Source organism: Rattus norvegicus, chromosome 2 (genome assembly GCF_021556685.1).
Source record: "Rattus norvegicus strain SHRSP/BbbUtx chromosome 2, alternate assembly SHRSP_T2T, whole genome shotgun sequence".
NCBI classification, from domain to species: domain Eukaryota; kingdom Metazoa; phylum Chordata; class Mammalia; order Rodentia; family Muridae; genus Rattus; species Rattus norvegicus.
Genome location: NC_141535.1, coordinates 16,983,610 through 17,008,872, shown reverse-complemented (window position 1 = coordinate 17,008,872; position 25,263 = coordinate 16,983,610). Strand labels below are relative to the sequence as shown.

The following is a 25,263-nucleotide window of genomic DNA, read 5'->3' as shown; positions in this document are numbered from 1 at the left end:
TCCCTTCCTGCCTCCTGCCTAGTGTTCGTTTCTTCTCCTGCCAAGGTGGGACTGAGACATCTTCACTTGGGCCCTTCTGCTTGCTGAACTTTTTGAGTTCAGTGGACTGTATCTTGGGTATTCTGTATTGTTTTTGGGGGGGGTGTGTGTGAGGCTAATATCTACTTATTAGAGAGTACATACTGTGCATGTTCTTTTGTGTCTGAGTTACCTCACTCAGGATGATATTTTCTAGTTCTAGCCATTTGCCTGCAAAACTGAGGATGTCCTCATTTTTAATAGGTGAGTAGTATGAACCACATTTTCTGTATCCATTCTTGGGACATCTGGGTTGTTTCCAGCTTCCAACAAGACTGCTATGTACATAGTGGAACACATGCCCCTTTGGCAGTGGGGCATATTTGGTTATACTCCCAAGAATGGTATAGCTTGTCCCGCGCCAGCAAGAACGCACGTGGACACCAGGATCCTTTTGCAGCAAAGCGTTTACTGTACAGCTCTCTTGAACAGGGACAGGGGGACCTCAAGCGCTCGCCTTATATAGACAGCAGGCTGAGGCTATGCTAATTGTCCTTCAGGGATTGGCGGAGCATGAGTTATCTTATTAGCATGGTGCTGCTCCCTCATTAGCATATTACCGGCCAACTGATGCCAGGTGCAGAGCCTGCGCATGCACAGTACCGTTGTTCACCACAGGAGGGCGCCCTACATTCGGGTCCTTAGGTAGAACTATGTCCAATTTTCTGAGGAACTTATATATTGATTTTCACAGTGGTTGTACCAGCTTGCAATTCCAGCAGTTATGGAGGAGTGTTCCTCTTTCTCCACGTCCTGGCCAACATGTAAGTTCACCTGTGGTTTTGTTCTTAGCCATTTTGATTGATTTAATTTGGAATCTCAGGGTCGTTTTGATTTGCATTTCTCTGATCAGTAAAGACTTTTAATATTTCTTTAGGAATGTCTCACCCATTTGATATTCCTCTGTTCTGAATTCTTTCTTTAGTTTTATACCCCATTTTTTGATTGCGTTGTTTGGTTTTTTGGTGGTTAACTTCTTGAGTTCTTTATATATTTTGGATATTAGCCCTCTATTGGGTGTGGGGTTAGTGAAGATTATTTTTCAGTATGTAGGTTGCCAATTTGTCTTACTGACTCTACCCTTTGCCTTACAGAAGCTTCCCAGTTTCATGAAGTCCCATTTATGAATTTTTGATCTTGGAGCTTGGGCCATTGAAATTCTATTAGGAAATTTCCCCTGTGCCAATGAGTTCAAAGTTCTTTCCCACTTTCTCTTCCCAGATTCACTGTATCTGGTTTTATGTTGAAGTTGTCAATCCACTTGGACTTGGGTTTTGTGCAGGGTGACAAATATGGGTCATTTTCATTTCTCTACATACAGACATCCAGTTAGACCAGCACCATTTATTGAGGATGCTTTTTTTTTCAATACTCAAGTATTTTGGATTCTTTGTCAAAGACCAAGTGTGCATAAATGTGTGGTTTTATTTCTTGGTCTTCAATTTTATTCCACTGATCAATCTGTCTGTTTCTGTACAAATATCATGCAGTTTTTATCACTATTGCTTTGTAGTAGAGTGTGAGGAAAGGGATGGTGATTCCTCAAGAGGTTCTTTTATTGTTAAGAATTGTTTTCAAGATTCTTGTTTTTTTCCTTCCAAATGAACTTGAGAATTGCTCATTTTATGTATTTTAAGAATTGGGTTGGAATTTTGATGGCGAATGCATTGAATATGTAGTTTGTCTTTGGTAGGATGGCCATTTTTATTATGTTAATTATGCCAATCAATGAGCATGGGAGATCTCTCCATTATCTGAGATCTTGGATTTCTTTCTTGAGTGACTTTAGCTTATTGTTATATAGATCTTTCACTTGTTTGGTTAGAGTCACCACAAGATATTTTGTATTATGTGAGGCTATTGTGAAGAGAGATGTTTCCCTAATTTCCTTCTCAGCCTGTTTATCCTTCGAGTAGAGGAAAGCTACTGATTTTTTTTTTTTAGTTAATCTTATGTCTGGTCACTTTGATGAAGTTAAATATCAGCTGGAGAAGTTCTCTGGCAGAATTTTTGGGGTAACTTTTGTATATTATCATACCATCCGCAAATGTGATCTGCAAACCTTTATTTTTCTTTGAAAATTTGTATCCCCTTGATCTCTTTTTGCTCTAGCTAGCATTTTGAGTACTATATTGAATACATATGGGGAGAGTGGACATCTTCGTCTTGTCCCCGAATTTAGTGAGATTGCTTCAAGTATCTCTCAATTTAATTTGACATTGGTTTGCAGTAAATTGCTTTTATTACATTTTGGTATGGGCTTTAAACTCCTGATCTCTACAGTACTTTTAACATGAAGGGGTATTTTATTTTGTCAAATGCTTTTTACTGCATCTAAGATGATCATGTGATTTTTTTCTTTGATTTTGTTTATATAGTGGATTATATTAATAGATTTTCATATATTGAATCAACCTGCATCCCTGTGATGAAGACTACTTGATTGTGGTGAATGATGGTTTTGATATGTTCTTGGATTCAGTTTGTAAGAAATTTATTGAGTATTTTTGCATCAGTATTCATAAGCATTCAGAGTTTAGTCTGAAGTTCTCTTTTTTGGTTGAGTACTTGTGTGGTTTAGGTATCAGAGTAATTGTGGCTACATGGAATGAATTAGGTAGTGTTCTTTCTGTTTTTAGTTATGGAATAGTTTGAAGAATATTGGTATTAGGTCTTCTTTGAAGGTCAGGTAAAATTCTGCAATAAATCTATCTGGTCCTGGGCTTTTTTTGCTTGGAAGTTTGTTAATGACTTCTTCTATTTCCTTATGGGATATGGGCCTGTTTAGATAGTTTACCTGCTCTTGATTTAATTTTGATATGTGGTAATTGTCTGGAAAACCGTCCATTTGATATAGGTTTTCCAATTTTGTTGAATATAGGCCTTTGTACTAACATCTGATGATTCTTGAATTTTGTCTTTCTGTTGTTATGCCTCCCTTTTCATTTCTGATTTTGTGAATTTTGATAACGACTCTCGGCCCTTTTGTTAGTTTGGCTAGGGGGTTTATATATTTTGCTGACTCTCTCAAGGAGCCAGCTTTTGGTTTTGTTGACTCTTTTATTGTGCTTTTTTTTCTATTTGGTTGACTTCAAACCTGCTCCAACCTGATGCTCTGAGTACACGTCGCCTGAGATGCCTCAGCATGTAGAATGTTCAGGGAAGCAGACCAGCTAGCAGTCTGTCCCATCACAAAGGACTGACCAGAAGGGCAACAAATTTTTCAACAAGAAATTTCTAAACCCCATTTTTTAAAAATGGGGTTTAGAGATAAACAAAGAATTCACAGCTGAGGAATGCTGAATGACTGAGAAACACCTAAAGACATGTTCAACATCTTTAGTCATAAGGGAAATGCAAATCAAAACAACCCTGAGATTCCACCTCACACCAGTCAGAATGGCTAAGATCAAAAACTCAGGTGACAGCAAACGCTGATGAGGATGTGGAGAAAGAAGAACACTCCTCCATTGTTGGTGGGATTGCAGACTGGTACAACCTTTCTGGAAATCAGTCTGGAGTTTCCTCAGAAAATTGGACATTGAACTACCTGAGGACCCAGCTATACCTCTCTTGAGCATATACCCAAAAGATACCCCAACATATAAAAAAGACACATGTTACATTATGTTCATAGCAGCCTTATTTATAATAGCCAGAAGCTGGAAATAACCCAGATGCCCTTCAACAGAGGAATGGATACAGAAATGTACATCCACACAATGGAATATTACTCAGCTATCAAAAACAATGACTTTATGAAAATCATAGGCAAATGGATGGAACTGGAAAATATCATCCTGAGTGAGGTAACCCAATCACAGAAAAACACACATGGTATGCACTCATTGATAAGTGGATATTAGCCCAAATGCTCGAATTACCCTAGATGCACAGAACACATGAAACTCAAGAAGGATGACTAAAACGCGAATGCTTCACTCCTTCATTAAAAGGGGAACAAGAATATCCTTGGGAGGGATTAGGGAGGCAAAGTTTAGAACAGAGGCAAAAGGAACACCCATTCAGAGCCTGCCCCACATGTGGCCCATACATACACAGCCACCAAACTTGATAAGATGGATGAAGCAAAAAAGTGCAGGCTGACAGGAACTGGATGTAGATGTCTCCTGAGAGAGCCAGAATACGGCAAATACATAGGCGAATGCCATCATTAAACCACTGATCTGAGAACAGGATCCCCGGTGAAGGAATCTTATAATGGACTGAAAGAGCTTGAAGGGGCTTGAGACCCCATATGAACAACAATGCCAACAACCAGAGCTTCCAGGGACCAAGAACTACCCAAAGACTATACATGAACTGACACCCTGGGATCCCACCTCATAGGTAGTAATGAATAGCCTAGTAAGAACACCAGTGGAAGGGGAAGCCCTTGGTCCTGCCAAGACTGAACCCCCAGTGAACATGATTGTTGTGGGGAGGGCAGCAATGGGGGGAGGATGAGGAGGGGAACACCCATAGAGAAGGGGAGGGGGAGGGGCTAGGGGGATGTTGGCCCGGAACCGGGAAAGGAAATAACAATCAAAATGTAAATAAGAAATACCCAAGTTAGTAAAGATGAAAAAAACCTTTCTAGTTTATATCCCTAAACTATGTTTAAACATCTTTAAAAATCATTTTGTTTGTTTTTATTGGATATTTTATGTATTTACATTTTAAATGTTATCCACTTTTCCCATCCTCCCTCTACCTCCCCCTGCTTCTACAAACATGCTCCCACTCTGCCACTCCCACACTACCATACTGGCATTCCCCTAAACTGGGGAAATGATCCTTCACAAGCCGAATGGCATCTCCTATTGATGCCAGAGAATACCATCATCTGCTACATGTGTGGCTGGAGCCATGATTCCCTCCATGTGTACTCTTTGGTTGGTGGTTTAATCCATGGGAGCTCTGGAGAATCTGGTTGGTTGATATTGTTGTTCTTCCTATGGGGTTCATTTAGCTCCATCACTCCTTTTTCTCATTCCTCCATTTTCATCCCTGTGCTCAGTTCAATAGTTAGCTGCAAGCATTCTCATCTGTATTAGTAAGGCTCTGGCAGACCCTTTCAGGAGACATCCATATAAGTCTCCTGTGCTCAAGCACTTTTTGGCATTGGCTATAGTGACTGGGTTCGGTGGTGGCATGTGGCATGAACCCCCTGATCGAACAGTCTTTGGATGGCTTTTCTATCAGTCTCTGCTCCAGACTTTGTCCCTGTATTTCCTCCTGTGAGATTTTCCCCCCTTCTAAGAAAACCAGAACCATTCACATTTTGGTATGTTGGGTATTCTGAGATTTTGACCTAAAATCCACTTATCAGTGAGGGCATGCCATGTGTGTTCTTTTGTGACTAGGTTACCTCACTCAGGATGATATTTTTCTAGTTCCATCCATTTGCCTAGGAATTTTGTGAAGTCATAGTTTTTATTGAGTAGTAAGTAGTCTATTGTGTAAATATACCACATTTTCTGTATCCATTCCTCTGTTGAAGGACATCTGGGTTTTTTTCCAGCTTCCTGCTATAATAAATACAGCTGCTATGAACATAGTAGAGCATGTGTCCTTTTATATTTTGGAGCATCCTTTGGATAAATGGACAGGAGAGGTATAGCTGGGTCCTCAGTACTACTGTGTAAAATTTTCTGAGTAGCTGCCAGACTGATTTGCAGAATGGTTGTACCAGTTTGCAATCTCACCAACAGTGGAAGAGTGTTTCTCTTTCTCCACCTCTTGTGCCAGCATCTGTTGTCACCTGAGTTTTATCTTAGCCACTCTGAGTGGTGTGAGATGGCATCTCAGGGTAGTTTGATTTGCATGTCCCTGATGAGAAAAGATGTTGAAGATGCTTTTTTTGGGTGCTTTTAATCCATTCTATATTTGTCAGATGAGAATTCTTTCTTTATGTCTATAATCCAGTTTTAATAGGGTTATTTGATTCTCTAGATTGTAACTACTTTATACTTTTCGTATGTATTAGATATTACTCCTCTATTTGATCTAGAAATGGTAAAGTTCTTTTCCCAATCTGCTGGTTGCCATTTTGTCCTATTGTCAGTGTCCTTTGCCTTACAGAAGCTTTGCAATTTTATGAGGTCCATTTGTTGATTCTTGATTTTAGAGTATAAGGTATTGGCATTCTGTTCAATAAATTTTCCCCCATGCCCTTGTGTTCAAGGCACTTCCCCCTTTCTCTTCTATTAGTTTCAGTGTATCTGGTTTTCTGTGGAGATCCTTCATCCCCTTGTACTCGATCTTTGTACAAAGCACTATTATTGGATCAATTTGCATTCTTCTACCATCTGGTCTCCATTTGTTGAAAATGCTTCTTTAATCCACTGGATGGTTTTAACTCATTTGTTAAAGATCAAATGACCATAGGTGTGTGGGTTCATTACTCTGTCTTCAGTTTTATTCTATTGATCTCCCTGTCTGTCTCTGTACTAATACCATACACTTTTTATCATGATTGTTTTGCAATACAGCTTGAGGTCAGGGATGGTGATTCCCCCAGAAGTTCTTTATTGTTGAGGATATACTTGGTATTTTGGTTTTTGCTATCCTTGGTATTTTGTTACTCCAAATGGTTTTGGAAATTGCTCTTTGTAACTCTATGAAGAATTGAGTGGGAATTTTGATGGGGATATCATTGAATCTGTAGATTACTTTCAGCAAGATGGCCATTTTTTTTTACAATATTATTCCTGCCAATCCATGAGCATTGGAGATCTTTCTGTCTTCTGAGTTCCTCTTTCATTTCTTTCTGCTGGAACTTGAAGTTCTTGTTATACAGATCTTTCCCTTGCTTGGTTAGAGTCACACCAATGTATTTTAAATTATTTTAGCAACTGGTTTGCTGTATATGGCTTTTACTATGTTTAGGTATGGGCCTTGAATTCCTATTCTTTCCAGGACTTTTATCATGAAGGGGTGTTGAATTTTGTCAAATGCTTTCTCAGCATCTAATGAAATGATCATGTGGTTTTGTTCTTTCAGTTTGTTTACATAATGGATCACGTTGATGGTTTTCCATATATTAAACCATCCCTGCATGCCTGGGATGAAGCCTACTTGATCATGGTGGATGATTGTTTTGATGTGCTCTTGGATTCGGTTTGCCAGAATTTTATTGAGTATTTTTGCGTCGATATTCATAAGGGAAATTGGTCTGAAGTTCTCTTTCTTTGTTGGGTCTTTGTGTGGTTTAGGTATAAGAGTAATTGTGGCTTCATAGAAGGAATTCAGTAGTGCTCCATCTGTTTCAATTTTGTGGAATAGTTTGGATAATATTGCTATGAGGTCTTCTATGAAGGTCTGATAGAATTCTGCACTAAACCCGTCTGGACCTGGGCTCTTTTTGGTTGGGAGACCTTTAATGACTGCTTCTATTTCCTTAGGAGTTATGGGGTTGTTTAACTGGTTTATCTGTTCCTGATTTAACTTCGATACCTGGCATCTGTCTAGGAAATTGTCCATTTCCTTCAGATTTTCAAGTTTTGTTGAATATAGGCTTTTATAGTAAGATCTGATGGTTTTTTGAATTTCCTCTGAATCTGTAGTTATGTCTCCCTTATCATTTCTGATTTTGTTAATTTGGACACACTCTATGTGTCCTCTCGTTAGTCTGGCTAAGGGTTTATCTATCTTGTTGATTTTCTCAAAGAACCAACTTTTGGTTCTGTTGATTCTTTCTATGGTCCTTTTTGTTTCTACTTGGTTGATTTCAGCTCTGAGTTTGATTCTTTCCTGCCTTCTACTCCTCCTGGGTGTATTTGCTTCTTTTTGTTCTAGAGCTTTTAGGTGTGCTGTCAAGCTGCTGACATATGCTCTTTCCTGTTTCTTTCTGCAGGCACTCAGTGCTATGAGTTTTCCTCTTAGCACAGCTTTCATTGTGTCCCATAAGTTTGGGTATGTTGTACCTTCATTTTCATTAAATTCTAAAAAGTCTTTAATTTCTTTATTTCTTCCTTGACCAGGTTATCATTGAGTAGAGCATTGTTCAATTTCCACGTATATGTGGGCATTCTTCCCTTATTGTTATTGAAGACCGGTTTTAGGCCGTGGTGGTCTGATAGCACGCATGGGATTATTTCTATCTTTCTGTACCTGTTGAGGCCCGTTTTTTGACCAATTATATGGTCAATTTTGGAGAAAGTACCATGAGGAGTTTGTGACTATTGTGAAGGCTGTTTTTCCCTAATTTCTTTTCAGCCTGTTATTTTTTGAGTAGAAGAAGGCTACTGATTCATTTCAGTTAATTTTATTTCCATTCAATTTGCTAAAGATTTTTTTTAATTAGTATTAGTAGTTCTCTGGTGGAATTTTGGGGCTACTTAAGTATACTATCATATCATCTGCAAATAATGATATTTGACTTCTTCCTTTTCAATTTGTATCCTTTTGATCTCCTTTTGTTTTCTAATTAATCTAGCTGGGACTTCGAGTAATATATTGAATAGGTAGGGAGACAGTGGGCAGCTATTTGTTGATTCTTGATCTTAGAGCATAAGCCATTGTTGTTCTGTTAAATAAAATTTTCTCTGTGCCTATGTGCTCGAGGCTCTTCCCTACTTTCTTTTCTATTAGTTTCAGTGTAACTGGTTCTATGTGCAGGTTCTTGATACAGGTGGACCTGAGCTTTTACAAGGAGATAAGAAAGGACCAATTTGTATTCTTCTACATGCTGACCTCTAATTGAACCAGTATCATTTGTTGAAAATGCTTTTATCCACTGGATGGTTTTAGCTTCTTTGTCAAAGATCAAGTGACCATAAGTGTGTGGATTCATTTCTTCATTTTCAATCCTAATCCATTGATTTATCTGCTGGTCTCTATACCAATACCATGCAGTTTGTAACACGAGTTCTCTGCAATACACCTTGAGGTCAGGGATAGGAATTCGCCCAGAAGGGCTTTGATTGTGGACAATAGTTCTTTCTATTCAGAGTTTTTTTGTTATTCTAAATAAATTTGCAATTTGCTCTTACTCTATGAAGAATTGAGTGGAATTTTGATGGGGATTATATTGAATCTATAGATTGCTTTTGGCAAGATGGTCATTTTTACTATACAATCCTGAAAATCGATAAGCAAGGGAGATCTTTCAATTTTCTGAGATCTTCTTTGATTTCTTTCTTCAGAGACTTCAAGTTTGGCATACAATTCTTTCACAATATTTGGTTAGAGTCACACCAAGATATACTATATTAATTGTGACTATTGTAAAGGATATCCTTTCCCTAAATTTTGCTTAGTTTGTTTATCCTTTGAGTAGAGGAAGGCTACCGATTTGTTTGAGTTAATTTTATACATAGCCACTTTGCTGAAGTTGTTTATTAGTCTTAGTAGTTCTCTGGTGGAACTTTTGGTATCACTTAAATATACCATCATATAATTTGCAAATAGTGATATTTTGACTTCTTCCATTCCAATTTATATCCCTTTGACTTCTTTTTGTTGTCTGATTTCTCTATCTAGGACTTCAAGTACTATACTGAATAAGGAGGCAGAGTGGGCAGCCTTGTCTGATTTTAGTGAGATTGCTTCAAATTTCTCTCCATTTAGTTTAATGCTGTGTATTGCTTTTACTATGCTTAGGCATGGGCCTTGAATTCCTGATCTTTCTAAGATTTTTAACACGAAGGAGTGTTGAATTTTGTAAAATGCTTTCTTAGCATCTAATGAGGTGATCATGTTTTTTTTCCCTTTGAGTTTGTTTACGTTGTGTATTACATTGATGGATTTCCATATATTGAACCTTCCTTGTATCCCTGGGATGAAGCCTACTTGATCATGATGGATGATCGTTTTGATGTGTTGTTGAATTTGGTATGTTAGAATTTTATTGAGTATATTTGTGTCGATATTCATAAGGGAAATTGGTCTGAAGTTTTTTTTGTTGGGAATTTGTGTGGTTTAGGTATAAGCATAATTGTGGTTTCATAGAAGGAATTTGATAGTGTTCCTTCTATTTCTATTTTGTGGAATAGTTTGGACAGTATTGGTATTAGGTCTTCTATGAAGGTCTTATAGAATTCTCCACTAAGCACATCTGATCCTGGGCTTTTTTTTTCTTTTTCTCTTTCCTTTTCTTTCTTTTTTAAGGACTGCTTCTATTTCTTTAGGCATCATGGGACCATTTAAATGGTTTACTGATGATGATTTTTACTTTGGTAACTGGTATCTGTGTAGTAATTATCCATTTCATTCAGATGTTCCAGTTTTATTGAATATAGGCTTTTGTAGTAGGATCTGATGATTTTTTTAATTTCTTCAGATTCTGTTGTTATGTGTCCCTTTTCATTTCTGATTTTGTTAATTTGGATACACTCTCTGTGACCTCTGGTTAGTCTGGCTAAGTGTTTAATTTATCTATCTTGTTGATTTTCTCAAACAACCAGCTCCTGGTTTTATTGATTCTTTGTATAGTCCTTTTAGTCTCTACTTGGTTGATTTCAGCTCTGAGTTTGATTATTTCCTGCCTTCTACTCCTCCTGGGTATGCTTGCTTCTTCATGTTCTGGAGCATTCATGTGTGCTGTCAACATGTTAGAGTATACCCTCTCCAGTTTCTTTGTGGAGGCACTCAGAGCTCTGAGTATTACTCACAGCACTATATATTGTGTCCCATAAGTTTGGTTATGTTTTGTCTTCATTTTCATTAAATTATAAAAAGTCTTTAATTTCTTTGTTTATTTCTTTCTCAACCAAGTTGTCATTGAGTAGAGAGTTGTTTAGCTTCCATGCATCTGAGGGTTTTCTGTAGTTCTTATTGTTATTGAAGACCACCAACTTTACTCCATGGTGATCTGATGGGATGCATGGAATTATTTCTATCCTCTTGTGTCTGTTGAGGTTTGTTTTGTGACCAATTATATGGTCAGTTTTGGAGAAGATAGTATAAGGTGCCAAAAAGAAAGCAAATTCTTTTGTTTTAGAATGAAATGTTCTATAGATACTTATTAAATCTCATTGGTTCATATCTTCTGTTAATTTCCCTGTGTCTCTGTTTAGTTTCTGTTTCCATGATCTGTCCGGTATTGAAGTCTCTCCCACTATTATGTGTAGTGCAATGTGTATATATAGTGCCTATGCATTTGAAGCATAGGTGTTCAGATTTTAGAATTAATCATAGATTTTTCCTTTGATGAGTATAAGGTATTCCTCATTTTTTTGATAACTTTTGGCTGAAAGTCTATTTTATTGGATATTAGAATGGCTACTGCAACTTGTTTCTTGGGACCATTTGCTTGAAAATTTTCTTCCAGCCTTTTATTCTGAGGTAGTGTCCTTCTTCCTCACAGAAGTGTGTTTCCTTTATGCAACAAATTGCTGTGTCTTGTTTATGTGTCCAATCTGTTAGTCTATGTCTTTGTTTTTTGAGTAATTGAGTCCATTGATATTAAAAGATATTAAGGAATAGTGATTGTTGTTTCTTGTTATATTTGTTGTTAGAGGAAAAATTATGTGTGTGTGTGGCTATCTTCTTTTTGGTTTGTTGAAAGAAGATTACTTTCTTGCTTTTCCTAGTGTGTAGTTTCCTTCCTTGTGTTGGAGTTTTCCATTTATTATTGTTTATAGCATTGGATTTGTGGAAAGATATTTTGCAAATTTGGTTTTGTCATGGATATCTTGGTTCCTCTATCTATGGTAACTGAGAGTTTTGTTGGGTAAAGTAGCCTGGGCTGGCATTTGTGTTCTCTTAGGGTCTGCCCAGGATATTCTGGCTTTCACAGTCTCTGGTGAGAATTCTGATGTAATTCTGATAGGTCTGACTTTATATGTTACTTGATCTTTTCTACTTTCTACTCTTAATATTCTTTGTTTTCTGCATTTGGTGTTTTGACTATTATGTGATGGGCGTAATGTCTTTTCTGGTCCAATCTGTTTGAAGTCCTGTAGGCTTCTTGTATGTTCATAGACATGTCTTTCTTTAGGTTAGGGAAGTTTTCCTCTTATAATTTTGTTAATGGTATTTACTGGCCCTTTAATTTGGGAATCTTTGCCCCTCTCTCTACCTATTATCCTTATGTTTGGTCTTCTCATTGTCTTCTGGATTTCCTGGATGTTTTGGGTTAGGTGCTTTTTGCATTTTGCATTTTCTTTGACTACTGTGTTAAGGTTTTCTATGGTATCTTCTGTATCTGGTGATGCTTGTGTCTATGACTCCTAATTTCTTTCCTAGGTTTTCTATCTCCAAGATTGTCTCCCTTTGTGGGTTTTGTTTGTTTGTTTGTTTCTAGATCCTGGAAAGTTCTATTCAATTCCTTCACCTGTTTGGTTGTGTTTTCCTGTAACTCTTTAAGGGATTTTTGTGTTTGCTCTTTAATGGCGTCTACTTGTTTACACGTGTTCTCCTATATTCCTCTAGAGAAATTATTTATGTCCTTCTTAAAGTCCTCTACCATCATCATTAGCTGTGATTTTAAATCCAGATCTTGATTTTCCAGTGTGTTGAGGTATCCAAAACTTGCTGTGGTGGGAGAACTGGGCTCTAATAATGCCCAATAGCCTTGGTTTCTGTTGCTTAGGTTCTTGGGCTTGGCTTTTGCTTTCTGGTTATCTCTGATGTTAGTTGGTCTTGCTATTTCTCACTGAAGCTTATCTCTCCTGTAGGCCTATGACACTGTGATCTTAGGAGTGGGAGCATTTCTGGGAGACCTGCTCTCTCCAGGCAGAATTTGGGTCCGGAGGGCTTTGGGACAGCCTTATCTCTGGGTGCAGATGGAGACTGGCATTTTGTTTGTTTTTAATATTTAATTAGCTTTTCCTCCTTCTAAGCCCTCCCATACCTTTTCCATACCATATCCCTCCCTACTTTTTTTCAAATTCGTGGTCCTTTTCTTTAATTACTATTCCTTGAACATAACTGTGTTTACATATATTTCTAAATATAACTTGTTTAGTTTATACAGTGTTACATGTATGCGTGATTTCAAGGACTGAACATTTAACACTGGATGCCAATTGATATGCCTCTTCCCTAGGAAGATCCACCTCTTTCACGCTCAGCTTTTACTAGGCTACCTATAGATTTTTGTGTAGGGAAACAGCCTCGTGGCCTTTCCTTCTTCTAGCTTGGCATGTTTATTGGTGCCCTTCTTGTTAACCTCACAGTTCACTATTTTTGTGAGACTTTAAAAACACAGTTTCTGATATTACTAGATGATGAATCTCACAACAAAGTCTCTGATCTTCTGGTTTCACTGTCTTTCTTCTCCCTCCTCTGCAATGTTCCCTGAGCCTTATGTATGTAAACATTATGTATATTTACCCATTGAGACAGGGTTCCATACTCTTTATATTAGTTTTCTGTAATGTTCTTTGTCTGTTGTAAAGAGACGTTTCTTTGATTAGTGAATAAAAAATCTGTGGTTATAAGGACAAAAGTTTATAGATTGTTGATAGGGGTTATGATATTTTAGTAAGTTTGTGCTTGTTGATTCTTCTATATTAACCATAATTTCACTATCATTAATTAGTTGGTTGAGTTTTCAGTATCAGGTATGGTCTGTTACTTGATGAGTGGCTCTTAAGTGTAATTAGAAAGCTGTTGATTTCTGCCAAGGTATGTGTGCCACTATTGACCCATAGCGTTATCATGTCATGCTGGTCACTGATATGTTTCATAGATTGTTATTGCTGTGTAGGACCGTTTGTTGTCTCCCTCCTTTGGAAGCTTACATGACTTCTAGTACTGTTAGCACTAATCTTCATGTCAGTTCCGTATGAGGGGCTGATCTCTGAGGTGCCCATTTCTGAAGTGCATGGTGTTTTCAGCAATATGAACTTAAACTTTCCACTTCTGAGCAGTATATGTTTAAACATCTTAAACTGCCTCTCTGGGTATGTAATTTTAAATTCTCACTAGAAGTATATGAAAAACACTCTTGGGAGGACTCATTAATCTGGGCATTATGTATGCTTTTGTCTTTTAAATGCATGTCAATTTTCTAGAGAGCAATGTGGCATCATTTTAAAAGGTTTTCATTTGAGCACTTCTGGGATTTATCTTTCAGTTCATAAAATTGGTGTAGTATATTGGATACTCACATTACTTGACTGTTTTTCTCTACAAAATATTTGTTTTATCTATATCTTTTCTTACTGATTTTAATAGCTATTTGTCTCATATACTGGTAGCACAAATACTTTTCCCTTGCATTTTAGTTTACTTTAAAAAGGCACCATAACTTATCCTCACAAATTTATTCTTTCAAAAGTATATATTTCATGAAAATTTTAGCAGTCACAACTATTCATAAAGCTAAAATACAAAGTCCATGACATTCATAAAAATATGCCTCGATCCCTTTAAGTTTTTCCATTTGATGAAGCTAGGAGTAGAATTATTTAATTATTGTTTGTTTAATTTTTAATACAGTGAGGAGATAACTGTACCATTTTGTATTAATTAACATTAGCTATGTATGAGAGTTACATCTGCTCTTCATCTTTACCAACATTTTAACATAATTTAGTTTGGTTTTAGACATACTTGTAGTAGTATAAAGTATTTTTTAATCTTCAATTGTACTTCTCAGCACCAGTTGTTAACTCTTTTCCTGATGGCCACTCACTTACCTTTTATGTATTGAAGGATGTTTTCAATTTGTGTCTTTCTCCTACGTACACATGTATACACAGACTTGGTCTGTCTTTATAATATGGAGGATTCTTATATAGCCTGTTTAAAAGTCAGATTTGTTTTTCAAGTGTTCTTGTAGTCTGTAGACAGAGTTTTCATTTTCTGTCCAATCAATTGATTACTATCACAGTTAAAATATGCAGCATCTCTCCTACACAGAGAAATTATTTCTTGTTCTCCAAATCAAAAAGCAGTATGTTTGGAAAATGAAAAATTAATTGAGAAAACTAAGAAACAATCATTTTGTTTTTGTATGTTGTGGGTTGAACCTTAGGTCTTCGTATGTATAGTGAATAAACACTCTACCACTCAGTTCCAGTAGCCTATAATTCAAGTCTGTGTACATTGGATACACATGTAAGAAATCACCATGTAGCTCTTCTTCTATATTTTCTTCTACATATTTGTGCTTAAGATTTTTGTAATCAAGCCAATTTTGAGTTAATGTGTGCTGCCTATGTGAAGTCTAGGTTAAGGTAATATCTTGCATGTATTTTGTTTGAGCCTGATTTGTTGAATATAGCCCCCATACTGAAATGCTTCAGCATCTTTGATGCAGGTCAAGTGATAATGGATACATGAATCTATTTCAGGGTTGATTCTATTTCAGTTTTATTTCCTTTCTTTTTCTTTCCTTCCTTTTATTGCTTTATATAGTCATTTGCTACAACATTGAATAGTGAGGCTTGAAATTACTATAAGTTAAGTTTTTAAAATTTTGAATAAATGAAATTCTTTGGATTTCATTGCATATTTTAGAATCAGTTGAATATTTTTAAAAATACAAAGAAATACCCATTTACCTACTAATGCAATAGTGATATAACTATTAAGGGATAAAAAACTAGTATCTGATTGGTTTTGTAAGGCATGTTCCATAGAGTGAAATACATGTTTGACACTGTAAATCTGGTTAAAAACAACAACAACAACAATAACAACAACAATAACCTATGACTGGACAGATCACATGCCCTAGAGAGGAGCTTGATAACATTGTTTTGTTAAATGAACATGCAGTAAATTGACATCCAAATATTTTGTTTATAACCCCATAGATAGAAATGCACCGAAGAACTTATGGTGGTGTTCTGACTGCTTCTTGACACTTCAGCTGACTCATGCCTTTCCATGGAATGTCGAGATTTCTTCTTGCTCAAGCTGCTGCTACTGATTGTAATGGACTGGATTGCTGACAATGAAGATTGGAACCACTGCAAAGAACTACTTCTAAACATGTCCATATCATCTTTATCCTATTAGCCATCTTCCTTATCTACCTTTAAGTGGTAGGATTTAAGGGAGATTGAAGCATTTATGAACCCTTATTAAAGTAGGTTTTGAAAAATTTAACCCTACTCCTCCCATACTATTTTTAATTGTGTACAGAGTCTCATAACTGGTCCAAAGGCTGAAAATTAAATGACTGTGGAGTGTTTAGTCCTAAATGGGATATCCACATCACCCCCTCTAATACAGAGAAACATTACGGAAAAGAAAATAAAAACATGAAGGGTAGTATGAAATACTCTTTGATGTTATGGTCATAAGCAGACAGCAGCTATGATTTCTGCACAAAATCTGGTCAAGATTGGGATCTTCAACAACATCCATTTATGGGAGTTATCAGGCCCTGAGGTTGCATTGGCACTTAATAGTATCAGAAGAGGGAGACACATGTTCTTCAATGGTGTAGCCCAGGAGAGTTGCTCCCATTCCAGCAAGCAACCCATAAACCATGCTCTTATAAACAACACAAACAACCCTCATTAAAGTCAGTGGATTGCCGGAAAAAATAGAAAAATCAACCTCTCTCATTTGATTGGGATAGCAGTGAACCTATAAAAAATTAAGAGAATGATCATATCTTTTTTCTAATTTATATTTTTATTCACATTATATCCCAATCGCTGTTCCCTCCTTCCTCTTTCTAGTCCCACCCTTACAAACCCCTCCCCCATTGTCCCTTCAGTAATGACCCACTTTGATACCACCCTATCTTGCTGCATCTAGTACCAGGAGGACCAAGCACCTCCTCTTCCACCAAATCTCAACCAGGCAGTCCAGATAGAGGAAGGTGACCCAAAGGGTGAGGGGACCCACATGAAGATCAAGTTGCATATGTGTGGGGGCTAGGTCCACCTCTTGCATGTTCGTTGGTTGGTGGTTCTGTCTCTGTGAGCCTCTATGGGATCAGATTAGTTGGCTCTGTAGGTCTTCTTGTGGTATTCTTGACCCCTTTTGCTCACTCAATCTGCTCCCACTTTTCCACAAGATCCCCAAGCACTGCCTGATGTTTGGTTGTGTGTCTCTCTATCTGTTTCTATCACCTGCAGGGTGAAGTCTCTGAGGAGACAGTTATACTAGGCTCCTGTCTACATGCATAGCAGAGTATTAATAATGTCAGAGGTTGGCTCTCTTCCAAAGAATGGGCCTCAAGTTGGGCCAGTCATTAGTGGGTCATTCACTCAGTCTCTGTTACATTTTTGTCACTACACATATTGTAGGAAAGACAAATTTGGGGTTGAAGGATGGGTTGATGACCCCTCCATCCACTGAAGTCCCTTAAGGCTACATGAGTTGGCCACCATAAAGCATCAGCTTTATAGCCCCAGCTGATAGGAGTCTCAGCTACGGTCACATCCATAGACTCCCCATAGTTTCTCCCATCCCAGATCTTCAGCTAGTCTCTATGGACCCCATATTTCCATTCTCACTTTACCATCCCTTACCTCATATCTGATTGCCATCCCCATAACTCTCCTCACCACCTCTCACCCAGTTCCCTCTCTCTATCCATCCCCACTGACTACTTTGTTTCTGCTTCTGAGTGGAAATCACACATCTTCCCTTTTGCACTCACTATTATCCAGTTCCTTTGGCCAATGGTTTATAATGGTTATACAGAACTTTATGGCTAATGTCCAATTATAAGCGAGTCATTCTGTGTCTGAGTTGCCTCACTAAGAATGATATTCTCATTTACCATCCATTTGCCTGTACATTTTATGATGACTTTGTTTTTAATAGCTGAATACTATTCCATAGTATAAATATATCACATTTAATTTATCCATTCTTCACCTGAGGAATTTCTAGGTTCTTTCCAGTTTCTGGCTGCCTAAACTAATTAAATAAACACAGTGGATAACTGGGAAAAAACATAAAAATCAACTTCTCTCATTTACTTGAGATAGCACTAAGTCTATAAAAGAATTTAGAGAATGCTCATATCTTAATATCAATTATTTCAATCTAAGAATCCTCTGTTTAACATGTGTCTATTCATATTTTTAACAATACACATACTTCATTTAATTTATTTTTATTGGATTTTTTAATGTTCATTTCAAATATTATTCCCTTTCCCAGTTTCCCATCCATAAGTGCCCTATCTCATCCCCCTCCCTCATCTTTTATAAGGGTGTTCCTTCTCCCCACCTTCCTGCCTCCCTGCTCTGACAGTCTCTTACACTGGTGATACAGCATTGCAGAACCAAGGGCTTCTCCTCCCATTGATGCCAAACAAGGCTATCCTCTGCTACATATGCAGCTGAGGCACGGTTCTGATCATGTGTACTCTTTAGGTAATCATTTAGACCCTGGGAGCTCTGGTTGGTTGGTATTGTTGTTCTTATGGGGTTGAAAGCATCTTCAGCTCCTTCAATCCTTTAACTCCTCTCATGTGGACCCCATTCTCAGATCAATGACTGGCTGCTAGCATTCGCCTTTGTACTTGTCATACTCTGATAGATCCTCTCAGGAAATAGCTATATCAGGCTCCTGTCAGCATGCTTTCTTGGCTTCATCAATATTGTCTAGACTTGGTGGCTGTATGTGTATTGGCTTGATCCCCAGGTGGGGCAAGCTCTGAATGGCCATTTCTTCAGTCTCTGCTCCAAACTTTGTCTCCATATGTCCTCCTATTTTTGTTTCTCCTTTTAAGGACTGAAGCATCAGCACTTTGGTTTTCTCCTTCTTTAGTTTCATGTGCTTTGTGGATTGTATTTTGGGTAATTTGAGCTCTTGGGCTAATATTCTTATCAGTGAATGCATACCATGTGTGTATATTGTGTTTGGTCTACCTCACTTAGGATGATATTTTCTAGTTCCATTTCATAGTTCATTTGCCTATGAATTTCATGGAGTCATTGTTTTTGTTAGCTGAGTAGTATTCCATTGTGTAGATGTACCACATTTTCTGTATCCATTCCTCTGTTGAGAACATCTGGGTTGTTTCCAGCTTCTGGCTATTATAAATAAGGTTGTTATGAATATAGTGGAACATGTGTCTTTGTTGTATGTTGGAGCATCTTTTGGGTATATGCCCAGGAGTGATATAGCTGGGTTCTCAGGTAGCACAATGTCCAATTTTCTGAGGAACAACCAGACGAATTTCCATAGTGGTTGTACCAGCTTGTAATCCCACCAAAAATGGAGGAGTGTTCCTCTTTCTCCATCTGTTTTCCTATAATTCTTTAAGGGATGTTTTGTGTTTCCTTGCTAAGGGTTTCTACTTGTTTGCCTGTGTTGTCCTGAGAGTCCAACTCTTTACCCCACAGGATTTGGGTACAGAGAGCTGTGGGAGCAGTTCAGCTCTGAGCGTAGGCAGAAACTGGCCACAATACACAATTTTAATATATTCTTTTCTCATAGATTACTCCAAGACTGCAGTTGCCCCTCCCTCATCTTCACCCATTCCCACCTCCACCTCTTCTTTTCCATGGATCCCTTCCTCCCTTTGCCTCTCCTTAGAAGAAATCTAGGCCTTCCAGAGACATCAACCAAATACAGCTTAACAAGCTATAGTAAGACCAGGCACATATTCTCACACAGGTGCTGAACAAGGCAATGAAGCATGAAAAAAGTGATCCCAAGAAGTGTGATACCACCCCTGTGTCCACTGCTAGGAATTATCACACAAGAACATCAAGCTGTACAACTATAAAACATACAGATTAGCTATGTCAGACCCATACAAGGTTCCTGAGCTATATCTTGACTGACTAGGACACTTGATTCTGTGGGCTGTGTTCCTGTGGTGCTCTTGACCCCTGTGGATTCTCCAACCCTTCCTCTCCATCCTTCACAGAACTCCCCACGTTCCAACTAATATTTGGGTGTGGGTCTGACTGCATCTGCTCGTATCTGTTACTGGATGATGTCTTTCTAGTCTCTCTGATGATGATTTTGCTAGGTTCTAGTCCCAGTACATAATGTAGGTATTCAGAGATTTGTGGCTGAGTTGGTGTCCCAACCCCCCTACTTGAGGCCTTTTCTGGTTATAGAGGATGGTCATATCAGGCCCTGTGTTCCCCATTAGTAAGAGTCTTTGATAGTATCGCTCTCCTAGATTCCTTAGAGTTTCCAATGCACTCAATGTCTACTTCAATTCTGAACTATTCCTAATTCTAGTCATCTCTCCCATGTATTTTCTCCCTCTATCCCCCTATTGGATTTCTCTTCTTCCAATACCCACCAACCCCCAGTCCACCTATTCTATTCCCCCTTTCCAGGAAGATCCTTGAGTCATCCTGAGGTCCTCCTTGTTAATTAGCCTCTTTGAGTCTGTGTATTATAGTGTGGCTATCCTTTATTTTACAGACAATATCCACTTATGAGTCCATATAATATCATGCTTGTATTTCTGCATCTGGTTGCCTTACTCATGATGATCTTTTCTAGTTTCATCCATTTGCTAGAAAATTTTATGATGTCATCTTTCTTTTGTAATAGCTGAATAATATTCAATGTGTAATTGTAAAACTGTTCTTTATCCATTTTTTGTTTGAAGAACTCTAAGTTATTTCCAGTTTCTGACTATTATGAATAATGTTGCTATGAACATAGGTGAGCAAATGTCCTTGTGGTAGGATGGATAATCATTTGGGTTTATGTCCAGGAGAGGTATGGCTGGGTCTTGAGGTAGATCAATTCCCAATTTTCTGAGAAACCTTCATATAGATGTCCACAGTGGTTGAACAAGTTTACAGTTCCACCAGAATGGAGTAGTGTTCCCAGGTTCCACATCTTCACCAGGATGAGCTCCCACTTGTGTTTTTGATTGTAGCCACTTTGACAAGTATCAGATGGAATCTCATTCGTTTCCATTTGCATTTCCCTGATAGCTAAGGATATTGAATATTTCTTTAAATGTTTCTTGGCCATTTGAGATTCCTCTATTAAGAATTATTTGTTTAGATCTGTACTCCCATTTTAATTGGATTATTCAGTTTGTTAATGTCTAATTTCTTGAGTTCTTTACATGTTTTGGATATTACCCTCTGTCAGATGTGAAGGTGGTGAAAATCTTTTGCATTTCTGTAGGCTGCCATCTTGACCTATTGACAAAACAATTGCCTTACAGAAGCCCTTTGGTTTCATGCTGTTCCATTTTTAATTTTTGAACTTAGTGCCTGTGCTATTGGAGCTCTGTTCAGGAATTTGTCTCATGTGCCAATGCACTCAAGAATACTCTCTACTTTCTCTTTCATTAGGTTCAGTGTATCTGGTTTTATGTTGAGTTCCTTGATCTACTTGGACTTCGGTTTTAGCAAGCTGATAGATATGGATTTATTTGGATTCTTACATACCAACATCCAGTTATACCAGCACCATTTGTTGAAGATGCTTTATTTTTTAAATTGTATACTGATCAAAACTCAGTTTATGGATTTACATCTGGGACTTTTTCAATTCCACTGACCAACCTATCTGTTTTTATGCCAATATCATGTCGTTTTATTATAATAACTCTGTAGTACAGCTTGAAATCAGGAATGTTGATACCTCTGGAAGTTCATCTATTGTACAGGCTTGTTTTAACTATCCTTTTACAAGTGTGGGTGCCCTTGCATTGTGAACATATATGTTGAAGATTGAAATATTATCTTGGTGGGTTTTTTCTTTAATGAGTATTAAGTGTCTTTTCCCCATCTCTTTTGGTTAATTTTTGTTTGAGGTCTATTTTATTAGGTATTAGAGTAGCTATACCAGCTTGCATCTTGGGTCTATTTGCTTGTAAAATGTTTTTTCAACTTTTTACTCCAAGGCAATGTGTATGTTTGATGTTGAGGTATGTTTCTTGTAAGCAGCAGAATGATGGATCCTGTTTTTGCATCCATTCTTTTATTCTGGATCTTTTTATTAGAGAACTGAGTCCATTGACATTGAGACATATCAATGACTCGTGATTGTTAATTCTTGTTATTTTGTTGTAGTTGGTGGTGATATTGGTTGTGTGTGTGTGTGTGTGTGTGTATTCCTTCTTTGGGTTATGTTAGTGTGACATTATTTATTGCTCATGTTTTCATATGTGTAGTTAACCTCCTTGGGTTGAAATTATCTTTCGAGTACCTTTTATAGGGCTGAATTTGTGCATAGATATTTTGAAATATGATTTTGTCTTGTTTTCTCCATCTGTGGTGATTGAGTACTGAAGTCTGGCCTGGCATCTGTGATCTTGTAGAGTCTATAAGACATCTGCGTAGAGTTCTACAGCTTTTAGTGTCTCCATTGAGAACTTTGGTGTAATTCTAATATGTCTGGCTGTATATATCACATGGTCTTTTTCCTTCGAAGCTTTTAATAATTTTTGCTATTGTTCTGTATAATTTGTGTTTTGATTATCAATAGGCAAGAGTGAGGATGGGTATAAGTGGGAGAGTGTGTGAGATGATGGGGAATGGTGGTATAGGTGGATTGAGATGTAGATGGGGGGTGAGGAGTTGTAGGGGTGATGGGGAAGTGGGTGGCTTGCCTGCTTTTCAGGGAGCTGGATTGGCCTCTGGTAGGGGAAGCTTCTGTTGGTATGTGGGTGGGCAGGGACGTCGTTAAAAGAATACACATTTGTTTCAAAAATATTTTGTTCATGGTTAAGACAATAAATTATACCAGTATATTTAAAGTTTTAGTAACCATAGGTAGCTCCTACAGACAATTATAGTATTATGAGTATTTCAATGTTGTTTAAAATGGGAACAGTGAAGCAGTACAAAGATATGACTGAAGACAACTTTTTAAATCACATTTAGCAGATTAGGTGTTGTTCCTAAATAGTAATATACCAGGTCTAGATAATAGTCATGTAGATCTGTCATTGCTGAAAATATTTTGTCATTTCAGAATTTCTAAAACATATTCATAAATCATTTTTGAAAACTGTGATATTTTAATGATTAATTGGGATCTAGAGAAAACCAAATATTTTTTAGGGTCAAAGAAGAAGAAAGTTGTGCAACTGAGCCAGTTAAACTGAAAGTGTGCTCTTACCACAAGTTTTACAAGGTTCCTTTGGAAAGAATGATATATATATATATATATATATATTCATATTTTGATAGATTTGAATTGATATTGCCATAAATTTCCTAGAACTACAATGTCTGAAACCAGAAAATTAATTTTTTAAAATGGTACTTATAATGTTTCTTTTCTTTTTTATTGAAAATAGTTTTTTTAATACAGTATATTGGGATTATGATTTTCCTTTCCTCGTTTTTCCATTATCTTTCTTTCTTCCAAAACCATCCAAATCCACACCCTAAAGTTCAGCCTTTCAGGTAACAAACAGACATCTACACTATATAATGATGATGATAATGATGACAACGACAATGATGATGATGATGGTGATAGTGATTGTGACAGAGATGGCGATAGTGATGATGATAATAATAGAAGGCGTTCAAACAAATAAACCAGAATATAACAAAACAAATAAACAAAAAGCTCTTCTGGGTACAGGCTAGTAGGTGCTGCTCCTAGAGAGCTGACTTTAGGTAAAGTTCGTCTTTTGTGAAGCAATGTGCTACAGTTCCAAAAAGCACCTTTCGAAATGGACCTGTCAGAGGCTACTGGACCACTGGACAGCCAGTGGCCCACATGGGAAGCCAGTGGAGCACACCTGCTTTGCCTTGAAACCTACTTGGTTCCAGATCTCCAGCCCTCATTTTTTGGGACCTGGCTTAATGATACTAAGGTATGCAAGTCTTGGGAACACATATCTTTTAATGTTTTGTGTGGCTTTGATGTTTTGTGTCAACAAGTCAAAAGTGTCTATTGAGAATTATTGGAATAAACAATCCTTACTTTTTTTCTTGTTTAAAGACCTCCAAATATTTAAAATCAATGCAAAAGAATGAAGATTCTGGGACACATCCAATCAGTCCCTAATGATTACAGCTGCTTCTGATTAGAATAAAGGGAGATTTGTTTCAAATTAGGAAATAATTATTGAAATAATAAAAATAAGAGTCCTTAATATGAAGTAGTTAGTGTCAGTAGCAATGAATAAGAGAAGAGTCTACTCTCCTCTGCTCGAAAATCCTTAAGATAATTAACATTTTTTTCTGTCCTTCCTTCAGAGAAAATGTAGAAAAAAAATAAGAGATAAACTTATTTGGAATTCTGTGTACTTTGCCCTTTAGAACTAGATGATGTTACTGGAAGAAATATGGATCCCAACACATTACAATATATAAATATCAGGACCTGCATATCAATGTGCCATGTATCTTTGACCTTTTGGATATTAAAATCTTTGATAAACCACAAACACATATAAATTTAAAAAAGAATAGTCCTTCTAAGTTACGTTTTGAACCACACAGGAAGAACAATGTCTTACTTGATGCCATCCACAGCTATTCAATAAAACTACTGACAGTTTTTATTATTATGAGTTAATATGTGATGAAGTTAGCAGTTTAGTAACAAGTAATAGATATTTGACAGGGAGGCGACACAGTGTTTATCACGTAGTAGTGAAATTCTTTTAAATATAACATACTTTTAGGATGACTCACTTATTTTTCTTAGTACTTGGTTATATAATGATCTCAATGAATCTGTTACTTCATTTTATATATTTTACTTCCTTTAACTTAAGTTTTTATACTAAATTTACATAGTATGGTTGTTTGAGTGAGAATGCTCACATAGGCTATATTTTGAATGTTTGCAAGCTTTTAGCTATTGCTCTAGCACCATGCTTGCCTACCTGCTATCACGCTTCCTACTATGATGTTCATGGACTCTAAGTCTCTGAAACAGGTAATTCCCAATAAACTAGGTTTTCTATAAGATACCTTGGCCCTTTACTGCAGTAGAAAAGTAATAAAATGTATATGAAGTAAGTTGCTCAATTTTATAGAATCCAGTATGTGCAATATAGTTCCTTGTCAGGGCGGCAATGGGGGGAGGATGGGGAGGGGAACACCCATAAAGAAGGGGAGGGGGCGGGATTAGGGGGATGTTTGCCCGGAAACCGGGAAAGGGAATAACACTTGAAATGTAAATAAGAAACACTCAAGTTAATAAAAAAAAAATAGAAGGCATCACCTACTATTTCCTCATAACTGTCCTCATTTCTTTTTTTTTCTTTTTTTTTCTTTTTTTTTATTATTAACTTGAGTATTTCTTATATACATTTCGAGTGTTATTCCCTTTCCCAGTTTCCGGGCAAACATCCCCCTCCCCCCTCCCCTTTCTTATCGGTGTTCCCCTCCCCCCCCATTGTCCCCCTCCCCC

General features: G+C 37.2%; 1 long non-coding RNA gene across 1 annotated transcript; it reads left to right on the top strand.

The window, feature by feature from the left end:
• The first annotated feature begins 643 nt into the window (after positions 1 to 643).
• LOC120100661 (uncharacterized) lies at positions 644 to 16,249 on the top strand. Its single transcript, XR_015677509.1, has 2 exons — positions 644 to 842; positions 15,792 to 16,249. It is a non-coding gene; the product is annotated as an uncharacterized LOC120100661 (long non-coding RNA).
• Positions 16,250 to 25,263: the final 9,014 nt, after the last annotated feature.